This window comes from Erigeron canadensis, chromosome 8 (assembly GCF_010389155.1).
Source record: "Erigeron canadensis isolate Cc75 chromosome 8, C_canadensis_v1, whole genome shotgun sequence".
NCBI lineage: Eukaryota > Viridiplantae > Streptophyta > Magnoliopsida > Asterales > Asteraceae > Erigeron > Erigeron canadensis.
This window is the reverse complement of record NC_057768.1, coordinates 9,940,507-9,957,992: the sequence shown is the minus strand read 5'-3', so window position 1 is coordinate 9,957,992 and position 17,486 is coordinate 9,940,507. Positions and strand designations below refer to the sequence as shown.

Genomic DNA, 17,486 nt, shown 5'->3' with positions numbered 1-17,486 from the left:
TTCTTTTTGAACTACTTTTACTCTACTCGCAAGCACCCTCTTACAATGATGAATTATGTCTAATTACTTCACATTCTTTGTTTAAACAATCCAAGATATCTTCAATAACTCGACCAAATGACATATCCTTATAGACAAATATAACCTTCTAGACAATTCATTGAAGCTCTCCCAAATTACCCAAACAAACCAATGACAATCAATGATCCCCCATTAGACTATCGGTATAGTAAGGTATAGTTTACAAGTATAAATGGGAATTTACAATGGAGTTGTTAAGTTACAAAGATGTGTAAGTGTGTAAATGTACAAAGAAAAGTGAAAAATTGTATGTATATGTGTATAAGGTTGTATAAGGGTATGGATATACAAGAGAAAATTGAAAAGAAGGAAGGAAAAAGTATAGGTCAAACCTAAAATGCCAATTCGTCATCCAATGTACTCGTCACGATCACCAGGCCAAGTTCTAGAATCAACACATCACCGGTATACTCTTATCAAGAAAAGAACCCGGAAATGGCTTAGAAATACCTCAAACACGCACATCTTTCGCCCCCTATCTTTCAGGAGACTTTGACTGAGGCCGAGTTGGCAAAAATGCCCATGCGCCGATAGATCATAGTAACAAAGTGCCCCAAAACTAGCTCCGAGTCGGAGTGGTTCCACATCCTATCCATCACAACAATGGGGGCCAAAGAAAACCTCCTAGGCGCCCCCTCAGCAAACAACTTCATCAACCAAAGATCAGTCTGGTACGCCTTGTCCCAGTGAGTGGACCGCTGTACCAGAAACGTTACAATCATGCGATGAAGCATCCTTAATCGCACACTTCTGATCTTAGAAACACTGCCTGACCCCTAGACGATCAAGCTTCACCACCAGTAATCCGAGTCCAGTACTGAGGAATGGACTCGCCATCAAAGGCCTGCTTAACATATAGGCCCTATCTCAACAAACCCCGAAACTCGCTGCTCTTCAACTGGTCCAGAGTGTACATCCCAGTATAATAGCCAAACTGGGCAATAGATATCTTCCTTGCAACACCCCCACAGTAGAAGGCCACATAGCGCTCCTCAAATATATCCTTCACCTTATTCAACTCCTTCGTCACCTTTAGAGTTGAATAGAACTCCAAACACAACTCCCTATACACAGGCTCCCGGTTGTTGAATACATTCTGCCACATATCACTCACAACCAACCTATCCCCAACCTAAGCCTCTATCCTAAACCACCCATTAATGTCGGCTTGAATGCCGAAATGCTGGGCGGCAGTGGGAGCAAGATATCTAGGTGGACAGACCACCTCCTTGTGGATGGAGAACAACTCATTGAGAAAGTTGTTCTAATGGGGTTGTTTAACCCTGCTAAATTCCAACCACGTATGCTTCTCATTCAACTGCCCTGGCCAACACTTGAGTGTTGGCGCTTCTACTGCCTCCCGAGAAGCTTTGGCTTGTTTCTGGGCTGACCCGCTTCCTTAGCCCTCCTCGATTTGCTTCCTCTTGTCGGTTCCAGAAGCATCCTACAAAAAATCATAAGACAAATTGTTAGCTTTATATTTTAAGTGGTGTTTAATTATAATTACCAAGATATGGAAGGGGTATTAATAAAAAATAGGATCAATTTATATATACCCCCTTCCAATCCCATTTGTAAGTGAGGCTTACATATAACAAAATCTAATATATACATTTACCGGTTTTCTCCCAAAACACACAAAAACACACATTACACACATTAATCCGAATTCACAATTGCATCAATCAAGAACAAATATTTAAATAACAATTGGCATCAGAGACCATGGCGCCACATCCAACCTGTTTTCGTGTTTAATTTCATATTTCCAGCGAGTTTTTCCGGCCGCCGTTTTCTGCTTCTTTCCTTCAACTGCTACACTCAAATACCGGTTTTCCATTTTCTTTGATTTGTAGTTTTAATACCGGTTTTTCATACCGGTATTCCTGCTGGTTTTCACTTCTTTTCTTCTTTGAATTTCAGTTGAAATACCAGTATACCTACCGGTTTTCACCTTTCCCATTCAAATACCGGCTTTACTTTCACCATACAAAAATCGGCTTTCATTTTAATCTATACAAATACCGGCTTTCACCTTATTGACATCATAATACCTGGTTTACCCCAAAACCGGTATTAGTTCTTTAATTCTTCATTTTACAGAACGAAACTCTGTCCGTTTGAAATCTCGAAAACCGGTATTACTTCTTCATTTTTCCAAAACCGGCATTAGTTCATTTGTTCCAAAACCGGCATTACTTCATCAAAACCCAAATCAAACCAATTCATTTGCAACCCCTACCTTCATCGATCATCTTGAACCTTGGCTGTTGAGTGTCGTTCTTTTTGTTCTTTTTAATCTGCTGTTCGAGTCTTTTATTATTTTGTGCCATTGTGAAACAAGAATATACAAAAAGAAAGTTGTGAATTATTGTGTCGATTGTTTAGAGAAAAAGATTAACAGATAGATATAAAGAATTCGTGTATTCATATAAGAGTGAGAGAGATCTATATTGATTGTATTGTGTGAGAGAAAGAGGTGAATGGAATTCTAGAAAATGAAATGAGGAAAAGAGTTTTTAATAAAAGAAAGCGTGTAAAGTGTCTCGAATACAACATAAAACACGTTTTTCTTTGATAGTGGGTGACAACTATCACATTCTAAGTGGGCAAAAGGTTTTCAATAAAATAAAGTGTAACGTGTTTTTGTATACTCTGAACACGCGTGATCTTTTTGTTATTGCATAGTCACGTCAATTTTTTTTATTATTGAGCTGTCATCTTAGCTGGCCTCCATAAATTGAATCATCTTGTTTTACTTTTTAAGTATTCACGTGATCACCTTCCTGATCAAAGTTAGTCATATTTTGTTTTATTTTATTTTATTTGAGAATTTTATTCATATTTCTTTTTGATGTTGAATCTAGTTTTGGGCAAAAATTTTAGTTTGGGCTGAATTTGTGTCATTTGACAAATTGTTCATTTGTTATTATTTTTGGGCTAGATAACATTAATTGTTGGGCCTAGATTTTTTTTTTTAAACTAAGGCTGAATATTTGGACTGAATTTTAGTCAAAATGTCGACTCCTTCTGACATTTTCTCGGATGATCCCATTTTGAAAGAGTTATTTTCGAACATGACAATAGAACCTACTTGGGATCAACAGTACCGTCATAAAAATAGGGTGTGCACATGTTGTCAAACTACTTCCGTACAACCTCATACTTTTCCTTGTGCTGTAAAGATTTATTCTACAAAATTTTATGCTTTTAACAAGTTTCATGGGATCAAGACTGAGAATGACAAACTTAAAGAAGAGAATGACAAAATCAAATTATCAAATGATCTTTTCAAGAAAGAGAATGACAAACTCGCAGAAGATTTAGACAAACTCAAATTATCGAATGATCTTAGTCTGGAAAGCATTGAATATCTTGAAAAGGAAAATGATCATTGGTATTCAAAGGTTCGGAGTTTAACAAATAAATTGAAAAATTCTGAGACAAAGCTCAAAGAAAGCATCTCATCTTTGGAATCTAGTCTTGCAGAAAATACCACTCTTGTTTCAAAAATACAATCTCTCGAAGACGAGCTTGCAAAACTTCTGAAACAGTCAAGTGAATCTTCTGTTCCAAAGATTGAGAAACCCCAGAGCTCTCCGAAACCAACACCATCCAAACCAAAAGTCAATATTCCAAAACACCTTGAAAGAAAATTTTCTCAATTCACCAACTATTCCTTGCAAAAGGATAGAAGGTATTCTCCGAAACCAATTTTTGATGGAACCAAGACTCGTATATCTTTCCTTTCATTTGAAGATAATTCACTGTTTATCTCCCGAGCAAAATCTCATTTGACAAAGTCAAAATGGAAGCCTATTCACAATCCCAAGTCATCTAGGTCAAAGTCATTCAAATATTCGTTTTCGAAGTTGTTTGACCTTGCACCAAAACCAGTGCAAAAAGTGAATGACTTTGTTTCACCACTGCTTCCACGAAAACTCTTCTCATATTCAATTCCGAGTTTTCATCCTCCGTGGAATGCATATTCTATTCGTCGACTCGATGAAACTTTTCTCTGGACTGTCAAGCCAAAAACCGTTGGGCCGAAAATCAAATGGGTTCCAAAGGTTGTTTGTAAGTGATTCGATGAAAATGGCTTATACATAACTCAATGTATAACCCGAGCTGCAGCTGTTTATGTAAGACATCAACTTCATAATCAACCTATCCCCGTTTTCGACTTATCATTATGCATGATGAACGTGGTTCTCACATTCATCGTGAGGGGGAGAGATAGAGATAAAATTATTGAAAATATTGTTCATAATGTTCATTTGAGGGGGAACATGGGAGAGCACATAAATTTATATATATATATATATATATATATATTTCTTTTTCCAAATAATTGCTCATTTAAGGGGGAGCACAATGAAAGTTTTGAAGTTTGATTCTTTGCTCCGAAGACTATGCTTAGATCGAGGGGGAGAAAAAGTCTTAAAGATTGATTATCCTTTTGAGAGGGAGCACAATGCATAAGTTAATTCCTTGCTCCGAAGATTATGCTCAACTTGAGGGGGAGCTAAATGACAAATATTTTTAGATCTATTAGTAAGTATTTATTGTATATTTTGAAAGGAGTAATTGATTGAGGGGGAGCAAGATTTAGAGAAGTTTTTGTACATATGACAAGTTGAGGGGGAGCTAAAATGACAAATCATTTTCATACCAAATTTTCACTCAAAGCCAAGCCAGGCTTCCGCACTTTACACCAAGTCAAGCTTCCGCATTTTTCCAGAAACCCCGAGTCTTCGCTTCCACACTATGTTTAAGGATCCAACAAGTCAAAGTTTCAAATTCACTCAACATCAAAGATCCTCAACATAAATGTCCACCAAGTTTTAAAGATCGAAGACGATGCTGCATTTACAATTTAACACCAAGGGGGAGAATGTTAGCCTTATATTTTAAGTGGTGTTTAATTGTAATTAGCTAGATATGGAAGGGGTATTAGTAAAAAATAGGATCAATGTATATATACCCCCTTCCAATCCCATTTGTAAGTGAGGCTTACATATAACAAAATCTAATATATACATTTACCGGTTTTCTCCCAAAACAAACAAAAACACACATTACACACATTAATCCGAATTCACAATTGCATCAATCAAGAACAAATATTTAAATAACACAAATCAACATGTTAAACGTGGAACAAAAACCAGGAACCGTATTAAAAACAAAGAAAAATTCGTTCAGGAGAATGCCCCACTGCGGCGCAGTGGGCATCAATACCTCCTCACTGCGGCGCAGTGAGGCTAAGTCCAAAGTTGGCCGAGGTATACCACTGCGGCGTAGTGGTCTGAAGCAACCCTCACTGCGGCGCAGTGGGGTTCTGAACACGTGCGGGTCACGAGCTAGGGACTGCGGCGCAATGGAACAAACCCACCACCACTGCGGCGCAGTCACCTTGAAGTTCTGGGCAAGTTCATTGTGTTCATCACGACTTTCCAAAAAAAGGGTGCAATAATCCAACTAAATAGCAATCTTTCAACAATTTAGCATTACAAATCCTTCCATTAACCTCCCCCACACTTGTTCATCAAAAAGCCCCAATTTTTTTCAAAACCCTAGGTTTTATTTAGACTCAAATCCGGATGAACAAGTGTTAGATTCGTGAAATTGAACACTACATTATCATCCTTACCCCTTAATTAACAAAACCCACCAACTAATTCAACCATTACACACAAAAATCTAAAAATCAAAATTAAAAGATTAAAAGGAAAATAAACAAGAGAAACTTACATTCTTTCCCATGGTAGTGATGGATAGTTGATAGTCTAAGAAGAGAAAGAAAAAAGAATGCAAGAATTTGGTGGATGAGGGGGGAATTTTCGGATTCAAGGGTGTTCTTGGGGAGGAGTTTTCGTTTTTGCCTTTTAGAGAAAAAGATATGAGAGTTTGAATAAGTATGTGTGGTAGAAATCAACTCCCCCTTTCCTTTTTTACTTTAAACACCTGACCCTCCTCTGACCAGTCAACATGCCCACTGCGGCGCAGTGGGCTAAGGCTTTCCTCACTGCGGCGCAGTGAGGCTTGGAGCCACTGGTGCCGAGCTTTTGGACTGCGGCGCAGTCCTTCCTCGCCGCAGTGGGGAGATGGTCAAGTTAGGCCGTGGAAACGGACTGCGGCGCAGTCGGTTTTACCACCCCCACTGCGGCGCAGTGGGGGACTTTTCCAGAATTTTTTTTTTTCGGTTTTAAACACAAACTTACCTCAATCGCTTCACACCACTTCTGAACCTGCACATTCTTAACAAAACAGATTAGACCTATCTAATGAATAAAAATCAAATTGACAAAACAAAATTAAACACGGGTTACCTCCCGAGAAGCGCTTAATTTATTTACGAGTCGTGAGCTAGACTCGATTACCATTTCAAGCTTGTGAATCAAAAATGGGGATTTCTTCAACCATCCCCTCCTCCTGCTCTTCTTCCAAATACAATTTGAGCCTATGACCATTGACAATGAAAGACCCATTTCCATCCCTTTTAAAAAGTTCGACATACCCGGACGGATACACATGTTTAATTACAAAAGGACCTATCCACCTAGAAGTTAATTTCGGTTGTTTGATTTTAAACTTTGACAAGAATAACAAAACTTTTGCACCAACCTTAAATTCCTTCCTATGGATCCTTTTATCATGGTAAATCTTGGTCTTTTCTTTGTAAAGCCGGGAATTCTCATAAGCTCCCAATCTAAGCTCATCGAGCTCATGAAGTTGCAACAGCCTAAGTTCACCGGCCTCCATCATATCTAGGTTCAAATTCCACAACGCCCAATACGCCTTATGCTCTAATTGAATCGGTAAATGACAATTCTTACCGTAGAGCAACTTATATGGCGTCGTGCCAATAGGCGTCTTAAAAGCGGTCCTAAACGCCCACAAGGCGTCCTCAAACTTTTTTGACCAAACCTTGGGGTTATCCCCGACCGTTTTTTCCAAAATTCTTTTCAAAGCCCTGTTGGTGTTTTCCACTTGACCACTGGTCTGTGGGTGATAAGAAGTTGAAAAGTAATGATGAACACCATACTTTTTAAGAACCTTATCTAGTTGATAATTAGCAAAATGTGTTCCACGATCACTAATTAAGGCTCTAGGGCAACCAAACCTACTGAACAACTGTTTCAAGAACCCAATGACTACCCTCGTGTCGTTTGTAGGCAAAGCCTTGGCTTCGGCCCACTTAGACACGTAGTCAACAACAACTAGGATGTACTAAGACTTGTTAGACGGTGGGAATGGTCCCATGAAGTCTATGCCCCAAATATCAAAAACCTCACATACCTGAATCCCTTGATGTGGCATTTCATCCCGTTTTGTGATGTTTCCTTAGCGTTCGCAAATGTCACAGGTTTCAACCAACGTTTGGGCCTCTTTGAAGATTGTCGGCCAATAGAAACCTGCATCAAAAACCTTTCTACCTGTAACTGGCGGACCATAGTGACCTCCGGTTGGCCCGTAATGGCAAGCATCCAAAATCTCTCTAGTTTCAGCTCCCGCAACACATCTTCTGACCATACCATCTGCACAAATTCGAAACAGATATGGATTATCCCAGAAGTAATGCTTAGCATCCGATATTAGCTTCTTCTTCTGTTGACCCGAGAAATCATTTGGTATTTCACCTGCAACCAAATAATTAGCAATGTCAGCAAACCAAGGACCTTCATCAGAATTAGAAATGACATTTAAATATTCATCGGGGAAGTGATCCTTAATCTCCCCATCCTGAAGCTCCTCCCGGTTTGGGTCCTCCAACCGGCTCAAGTGATCAGCTGCTAAGTTCTCGGCACCTTTCTTATCCTTGATTTCAATATCAAATTCTTGCAACAACAGAATCCATCGTATCAGTCTAGGCTTTTCATCTTGCTTAGAAAACAAATACTTCAAAGCAGAGTGGTCAGTGAAAACAACAGTTTTACTTAGTACTAGATATAACCGAAACTTATCAAATGCAAAGACTACCGCAAGTAACTCCTTCTCTGTAGTAGTGTAATTTTGCTGGGCAGGATTCAAGGTTTTACTAGCATAGTAAATTGGCTTGAAATGCTTATCATCCCTTTGCCCAAGCACAGCTCCAACAGCATAGTCACTAGCATCACACATCAGCTCAAAAGGCAGATTCCAATCCGGTCCAACCATAATGGGGGAGTTGGTCAACTTCTCCTTCAACACCTGAAACGCACTTAAACAAGATTCATCAAAAACAAAAGGGACGTCCTTCTCCAACAAGTGGGTCATCGGACGAGTAATCTTAGAGAAATCCTTAATGAATCTCCGGTAGAAACCGGCATGGCCAAGGAAACTACGTACCCTTTTCACATTGGAAGGCGGGGGTAACTTGTCTATCACATCAATTTTGGCCCTATCATCTTCTATTCCGGCCCTAGACACCTTATGACCTAGAACAATTCCCTTGGTCACCATGAAGTGACACTTCTCCCAATTCAAAACTAGACGAGCCTTTTCACACCTAGTCAACATCTTATCTAGGTTATGCAAACAAGACCTAAAAGAATCCCTGAATACCGAGAAATCATCCATGAAAACCTTCATTGAGGTTTCAAGCATGTCCTGGAAAATAGCTATCATGCACCTTTGGAAGGTGCCCGGGGCGTTACACAAGCCAAAAGGCATTCGCCGGTAAGCAAAGGTACCAAATGGGCATGTGAAAGTGGTTTTTTCTTGGTCTTTTGGGTCGATGGGTATTTGGAAAACCCATCCAAGAAACAAAAATATTCATTTCCGGCAAGTCTTTCCAACATTTGATCAATAAATGGGAGGGGAAAATGATCCTTACGAGTGGAATCATTCAACTTACGGTAATCTATGCAAACCCGCCAAACCGTGACAGTCCTAGTGGCCAAAAGTTCATTATTTTCATTTTCAATGACCGTCATGCCCCCCTTTTTGGGAACACATTGGACGGGACTTACCCAAGAACTATCAGCTATCGGGAAAATGATCCCTGCATCTAAAAGTTTAATCACTTCTTTCTTAACCACCTCCTTCATATTTGGATTAAGCCTCCTTTGTCTCTGGACAACGGGCTTAGCATCATCGACAAAATCTATCTTATGCATGCAAAAATCAGGACTAATACCTGGAATGTCAGTAGTCTTCCAAGCAAAAGCTCGCTTATGAGCTCTAAGCACGGCTAAAAGAAGATTTTTCTCGTCACTCGAAAGTGCGGACGAGATGACAACGGGCAAAGAGGATTTACCTACTAAGTAAGCATACTCCAAATGGGCAGGCAATGGCTTGAGCTCCAGATCAGTAGGGGGTACATCAACCGAATTTGGCACCCTTGAGCTTCCATCAGCAACCACCTTTTCAAAGCTCTCATTTTCTAGAAGTGTCTCATCCATATCAAGCGCCATCACCTCTGCAAATAAATCTTCATCACCAATATCTCTGGCTCCTAAGCAAACGAGCTCCTCATCGACTTCTGTTTCCATGAATTCCTGAAAAACTTGATCCAAAGCATCATCAATTACGTCAATCCTGAAACAAGATTCATCAGTCGAGTAAGAATGCTTAATAGATCGTTCAACATTAAACACTATTCTATCCGTACCCACACCCAACGAAATTTCCTTATCTTTCACCCGGATGATAGCATCCGCGGTGTTAAGGAATGGTCTACCTAAAATCAAGGGTACCTTAGTGTCTTCTTCCATTTCTAGGATCACAAAGTCAACAAGAAAAACTATATGACCTACTTGGACAGTCATGTTCTCAGCAATCCTGATGGGATACTGAAAAGAGTGGTCAGCTAGTCTTATACTCCTACGAGTAGGTCTCAAAATACCGGAAGCCAACTTACTCCACACCGAGTAAGGCATCAAATTGATACTTGCACCTAAATCTGCTAATGCCTTACAAGTCAAAGTACGAATGGAACAAGTTATAAGAAAACTCCCTGGATCCTCAAGCTTAGGCGGAATCTGTTGATTCTGCAAGATAGCAGAACACTCAACATTGAGATATGTTGCCTTCACCTCATCCATCTTTCCTTTGTCTGTAACAAGTTCCTTGATAAATTTTGCATAGTTTGGCATTCCCTGTATCAAATCAACTAAAGGCACATTAATATGAACATTTTTAATCATGTTAACAAATTTATCATATTGTTCCTTTAATTTGGCCTTCTTGAACCGCTGTGGAAATGGAACCTTAGGCTTATATGGCTTAGCCTCGGGTGTCACCGCTGGTTCTGGTGGGATAACCGGAGTCTTCACAGTCGGTTGATCTTCCATCACAATCTCCTCGTCAACATCTTCAGCTTCTTCATTTCCTGTATCCTGCACATCTGAAACAACAACATTAGGATTAGGAGGAGGGGCATAGGATCTACCTGTACGAGTAGTAATAGCCTTCGCTTGCTCCTGACGAACAGGCGGTGGAGTGTACTTCTGACCACTGCTGGATCCTTGATTTTGCTTTGGATTCTGCTGAGTGTTACTAGGTAAAGCACCCTGGGGCCTAGTTAGAGCAGCCATCCTACTTTCAAGATCCTTAAAGTTAATATCCTGATTTTTGGCATTCATCTCCACCTGCCATTAATCCTGTCTAGCCTCTCACTCAACTCCCTAGTATCCTCCCTTATATTCTGGATACTTGTGTTTGTCTCAATCTGATTACTCATCATCTGCTTCATCATCTCTCTCAGCTCGACATTAGGATCGGTAATAGAAGAGGAAGAACCCGATCCTTGACTTTGCTTAGTCTCCTGCTGTTGTGGCTGACTTTGATAATTGCTCTTTTGCAACCTGTTACCAGAAAAACGAGAAGTATTAGCAGGAAAAGAAGAGTTATAAGAATTGATACCTGATGACCGATTCTGAAAACCGGTGTTTCTCTGAAAACCTCCTTGCTGATTCTAAACAAAATTAACATCTTCAGGTCCCCGGTTGGGACACTCTTCGGAATAGTGTGTGTCTCCACAATGATCACATCTATCAGCTAGCACCTTCACATCTCGCTCTAGATATCCAAACCTTGATTCTTGATTAGCAAATCCTTTATCCATCCTTGCTGATAAAGCTTGAATCTCATCAATGACACTAGAGTTGTTGCTTCCATCGGCCCTTGCAACCTTACTTTGCTTGAATCGGCTCTCATTCTTCATAAACCTCTTATCATCCATGGCCGCATTATCCTTCACCATTCGCTCCAAAATGTCAAAACCTTCATTTGGAGTAATCTTGCTAAAACTCCCAACAAAAGCATATCCCATCTCTCTTTTAGAAGCCTTGGTCAATCCATCAAAGAACAATTCAACATACTTCTCCTTGGTCAATTCATGACCCGGACAATTCCTCAACATTTCTTTAAACCGGATCCATGCATCTACCACATCTTCCCCATCTTCTTGCATGAAAGACCTAATCAAGTTTTCCAATTGCCTTTGAGTTCTAACCGAGTAAAACTCACCAATAAAAGCTTCCTTGAGTTGATCCCAAGTTGTAATCGAATTCTCAGGAAGATCATTAAACCAATCTTTGGCTTCCCCGGTAAGAGTGATAGGAAAGGTTTCAAGTTTCACGGCATTCATTTGGTTTTGGCCATATTGGTAGAGCCGTGCCAACTTCTCAAACCTCTCCAAGTGCTTATATGGATCCCACTTCTTCTTTCCATCAAACTTTTGCTCTTCGATGCTCTTTAGATGATTCGGTTTCAAATTAAAGCTTTGATCAACTGCCGGTGTTCTAATGGCGGAACCACGAGCCGAAGGAATATTGCGGGCTCGGTCCCCATATTTGATGTCATTCGGATCTCTTGGTGGATTGTCACCCATCTCTTCTTTTACAAGTGCAAGCTCAAAGAATTCCTCTAGATAGAAGCCTTCTTCGTCCGAATCCGGTGGTGCTGTGTAGTTGATCCTACGTCTAGGTGGAGTTTTTAGTGGACTAAAAAGAGGTCTCCCCGAAGAACGCAAAATCATCAACTATTAAAGTTTCCTGCAAAACACAACTAACACCACACGTCAAATGCACCTGTGATAATTCAATAAACAAGTCTAAACTAATAAAGCAATTAACTTCCTCACGCGTGAGGAAGGATCAAACCACTAAATAAACAACTAAATCGGTACAAAATCCCGGGCAGCGGCACCAAAAACTTGATGTGCAAAATCGAGCATTAAATTTATAAACTAAAACTACCCAAAAACTCACTACTACGCACTCACGGTCAGTGGACCTGATCGTTTGTAATATAGTTGAAAGGTAAGTCTGAGTTCGTTCTCAGGGACTGTGAAATGATTAGTTGCTTGTAAAATGGTTTGGAAAACGGGTGTTGCTTCGAAATTCCTTTTTGACAATTAAATAAATTGGTTTTGCAAAATGTTTGCATAAATTTAAAAGAACAGTTCAGACAGTATAATTAAAAGTCATCCACCTTGACTTCCCTTGACTTCAAATGTGATTGCATATGATGAAGAACAAATTCTCTAGAGTTTAAAAGATAATCGTGACAAGATTAAGCTACTCACGTGGTACCACCAACCGTGAACAAATTATCGAATCACCTAACTACTAGTCGAATTACCCAAGCCGGTACCACCAAAACCAAGACAATTCTTCTAACATTCAGTTTTATTGACTATCAAATTATCAGTTGAACCCATGTGACAATAACGTGGTCCACCAACCGATATCAATCACGTTGACAAAATTAATCTTTTCTTAAAATGATATTCACTATCATACCATGAACTAGTGATAATTACTTATAGACAAGTAACCGTTTTAAAATCACATACACATTCAACTGGTACCACCAACGAAGAATCATATGCAACCAATATCGAAATTAATTAATGAAAAGAATTAATATCATCAAGATCTCAGAACAACGATAATTAAATAAACTCTTTTGAATTAAAAATATTGCAATCACATTATCCGTCTAGTTTCATCAAGGTGGGTGATTAAACAGTTAGCCACTCATGATCAATTCACAATAATGAATAAAATAGAAGAGAAACATGATGTACCAATTGTTTGAAGAAAATAAAATGCTAGACAATAAGTAGATACGATCTAGATGGGTGCCCGTAATATCTTCGATGAGTCCGCCTAAGTTTTTCACTTGATTGGAGAAGGAAGAATCCTGATAGAGGAGCTCCTAGAAAGGATTTTGGATCCCTGATTTTCGACCTAGGGTAGCCCTCAAAAATCTAATGCAGAAACAAGGCAGGGTCTGTTCTCCCGTGCATCCACTACGGCTCAGTGGGGTTTTGTCTTCCCTCACTGCGGCGCAGTGGGGTATTGGTCGACTTGACTTCGGCTGACTGCGGCGCAGTGGCTTGTGTGACCACCACTGCGGCGCAGTACGAATCCACGGCCTCTTCTCTTCTTTACTTGACTGCGGCGAAGTCCTTCTGTTGCCATCCCCATTGCGGCGCAGTGGGGGTTTGTCCATTAATTTCCGTGGTGCAGGACTGCGGCGCAGTGGGCTTGTGCATCCCCACTGTGGTGCAGTCAAGAGTTTGTATAGAACCAACTTGTTTCGGTCTCGATTACTTGCTAAGCTCTGCCGTCTCGTCCATTCAAATCAACTCTCATCAACATAACGTACTTCCTGGCCAATAATCACCCGAAAATGTACCAAATGGACGCATAACCTGTTTAGAGCCTGTAAACACTAACAAACACCATAAACGCGCAAAATGCATACAAAAACGACTAAAAATATATATTAAAATGGCCAATAACGATGTGGGTAATGGGTATAAATTAGTCACATCACTAACTTTTTTAACTTTGATTATATATAACTTTGTTTGTGAATAAAAACTATTTAAATTGATTGTGTTTTAGAAGTATATAGCACAAAAATTTATATTTAAGGTCAGAATTTATCAACAAAGACTTTGAAAATTTAAAATATGAAATTTTGGCCCCATTAGAAATTTCCTACAAACCTATTATTGCTTTTAGATTAAAAATATTACATATCATATCCATCATAAGGTAATTTTTAAATTTATACGAGTATTTTAGTTGTACAATAACTATGTATCATTTTTTTTTAAAACACTTAATGGGTAATATTTAATAACTATGGTTAAAATATTATAACTTTATTACGAATGTCATATTGTTATTGATAAACTCATTATCAAGAATTGGATTCGATGTTTGTAGGTGTACATATATTGTTATTCTTACTAATTATGATTGGAATTTTTAGGTGTACATATTATTATTATAACTATTTGCGCCTCATAATTTTGATGAGTTTTTTTTAATCATATAAGGTATAAGTATTAATATTGTCATTTAATAAAAATGAAATAATTAAATTTGATCTAATGGTTTAAATCAAACATTAAATCTATCTAAGGGTTGCTATCTATTTCGTAACCAGTCTTCAATTCGTATTCGAAGAGAGGACATTCAAGGCCGTATATCTAGAATGTGTCCCATAAATACATTGTTGAAAGAAAACGGTATTAATTAAGTGAAAACTTTGTTACTTAGGCGTATATATATTATTAATCATATAAGGTATAAATATTAATATTGTCATTTAATAAAAATGAAATAGTTAAATTTGATCTAATGGTTTTAAATCAAACATTAAATCTATCTAAGGGTTGCTATCTGATTTGTAACCAGTCTTCAATTCGTATTCGAAGAGCAGACATTCAAGGTCGTATATTTAGAATGTGTCCCATAAATACATTGTTGAAAGAAAACAGTATTAATTAAGTGAAAACTTTGGTGCTTAGGCGTATATATATTATTATTCTTACTATTTACGGTTGAGATATTCTAGGTGTACATATTATTATTATTACTAATTAAGTTAGTAATTTAAAGGATACTATAATAAATAAGAAGAGCATATATTTAAATTATATAAAGTATAAGTATTAATATTGTCATTGTTAAAAGATGAAATAATTAAACATGATCTAATGGTACTAAATCAAAGATGAAATCTATCTAAGGGTCTCTATTTGTTTAAGAATAAATTTAAAACCTTGTCACTATATATAACTAAGAGCGGGTATATTTTTGATTGTGTGACAATTTTTTTTATTTGTTACCTTGGATTTTAGCTTAGGTGTTACTTTTTGGTTTTTTAGCCCTTTTTAAAATAAGATAGTTCTCCACTATCTAACTAAATATAAATATATTATCTATCATCTATTATTAATTAATTAATTAATATATCCTTAAATATAAATTAATTACTACTTTTTTAAATACAAATCTTTATTTTATTATATCAATATTAACTTCACCTTCATTTTAAATTATTTTTTCAATATATTTTAAAAACATAACTGTTATTTAATCAAAGTGTTAACTTTCACGGATAGAAATTATTTTTGTTTAGGATTAAAAATACGATTTTACAAGTAGCTGATACAACCTACGTGTTGTTTACATATTTGTGATAAGCATTTAAATTTATTTATATATGATGTAACTATCTTTAATAAAAAAGTTTACATTTGACGATATTGTTGCTAAAATAATGTAGTTGTATAATTTTAAATTTAAAAAATGTATTTCTTCCGTCCTATTAAACTTTTCCACCTTAAAATTTTCAAAGTCAAAATTTACGAACTTTGACAATAAATATTTCTATTTTTGTGACATGATAGTTGATGAAAGTTATACCAATGAAACACAAATCTAAAATACAATTAATCCATATAACTTTTATCAAATATTATATAACACAAACAAAAACAATTAAAGTCAAAGTTCGTAAAGTTTGACTTTAAAAATTTAAAAGTGAACACTTTTAATGGAACGGATGGAGTACTATTTATTTCTATTACAACAACAATTATTTACCATGCAATGCATAAGTTTAATTTTAACAACTATATTAATGTTAATGTATATAATATAATTGTAAATAATTTTTAATTAAGTTATTATACAATAGAGTTACAATATGAAGCATGAATATATATTGGTTCATTATGTGTGCACTGATCGAATTATCTATGGCTTCCTTCATAATCTCTTAATAATATATTATTATTGAGATGTTATTATTTATGGTATATTAATATAATTAAGAGGGGTATATATTGACAAAATATATAAAATATAAGTATTATTCTTGTCATTAATTAAAGATGAAAAAATTAAATTTGATCTAATGGCTCTAAATCAAAGATGAAATCCATTCAAGGGTTCTTGTTTGTTTAAGAATGAATTTACCACCTTGTTATATATATATTGGGGTTGTTATGCACCCAACTTGGGTTAAAAACCCTTCACATCCCAATATTTTAATATTGTGAATAAATGTTTGGCCCCCCGTGATTTTTATGATTTAAAAAAAGATATGTGAAAGGTTTTTCACCCAACTTAAATGAGTAATTATTATAATTGTTATAAATAAAAACTAAATAAATACTTAAAATGTGTAAATAAAAAAAATTAAATAAAGAATCTTCATTGAATTACTAAATCCTTAGTTAAAAAAGGCATAAATATAACATAATTCTGATAATTTTGTAATAGCATCACAATGTTCTAGTGGAATACGTTAAACATTGAGGAGTTCGAATAACAATATATGTTATTATTATATTATATGTTATTTATATATTAATTAATTATGGTATTTAATAATTAAGAAGGGTATATTTTGACAAATCATATAAAATATAAGTATTAGTATTATCATTAATAAAAGTTGAAATAATAAAATTTGATCTAAGGGTTCTAAATCAAAGTTGGATTAGCTGTAGATATTATATTATATAATATATATATTTCTTATTTACATTAATATATACATTGAAAATATACCTTAACGTAGTGGAAAAGAAATTATGAGTTGGTATTATTTATGGTATATTTCAATACCTCATAAGGATATGTTTTGACAAATAATGTAAAACATAAGTATTTATATCGTCATTTTAGAAAGATGAAATAATCAAATTTGATCTAATGATTCTAAATCAAAGTTGAAACTCATCCAACGGTTCCTATTTGTTTAGAAATGAATTTAAGACCTTGTTATATATATATATTGGTAGATTGATAGATTGTTAGCTTTTGAGTTCATCCATAGTTCAGTTTTTATTTAGTGAATTTAAAATCAAAACTGTCACGTCAGCCGATTACCTGGTCACATGTTGCTATTTATGTGAAAATACGGAAGATCGCTTCTAAAATGATAGGTTTTAATTTACATTTTTATTTATGTGAATTCGATCGACCAAAGTTTATTTTTTTATTATTTGTATTTATCCTTTTTTTTCTTTTCTATTTTGGTTAACTTTTTTATACTAGATTTTGAAAATGAATTCAATGTTCTATACCATTTTATGCAGATTACTTTTTGAGTTTTTGATAAATGTTCAAAGGAAACAATATATATATATGAATTTATTAAGA

General features: G+C 36.3%; 1 long non-coding RNA gene across 1 annotated transcript; it reads right to left on the bottom strand.

Annotated features, from left to right (window-relative positions):
* Nucleotides 1–240: 240 nt before the first annotated feature.
* On the bottom strand, nucleotides 241–2,062 carry LOC122580241. The gene is made up of 2 exons (XR_006320761.1): nucleotides 1,824–2,062; nucleotides 241–1,525 (listed from the first exon to the last, which is right to left on the bottom strand). It is a non-coding gene; the product is annotated as an uncharacterized LOC122580241 (long non-coding RNA).
* Between the last annotated feature and the right edge of the window lie 15,424 nt (nucleotides 2,063–17,486).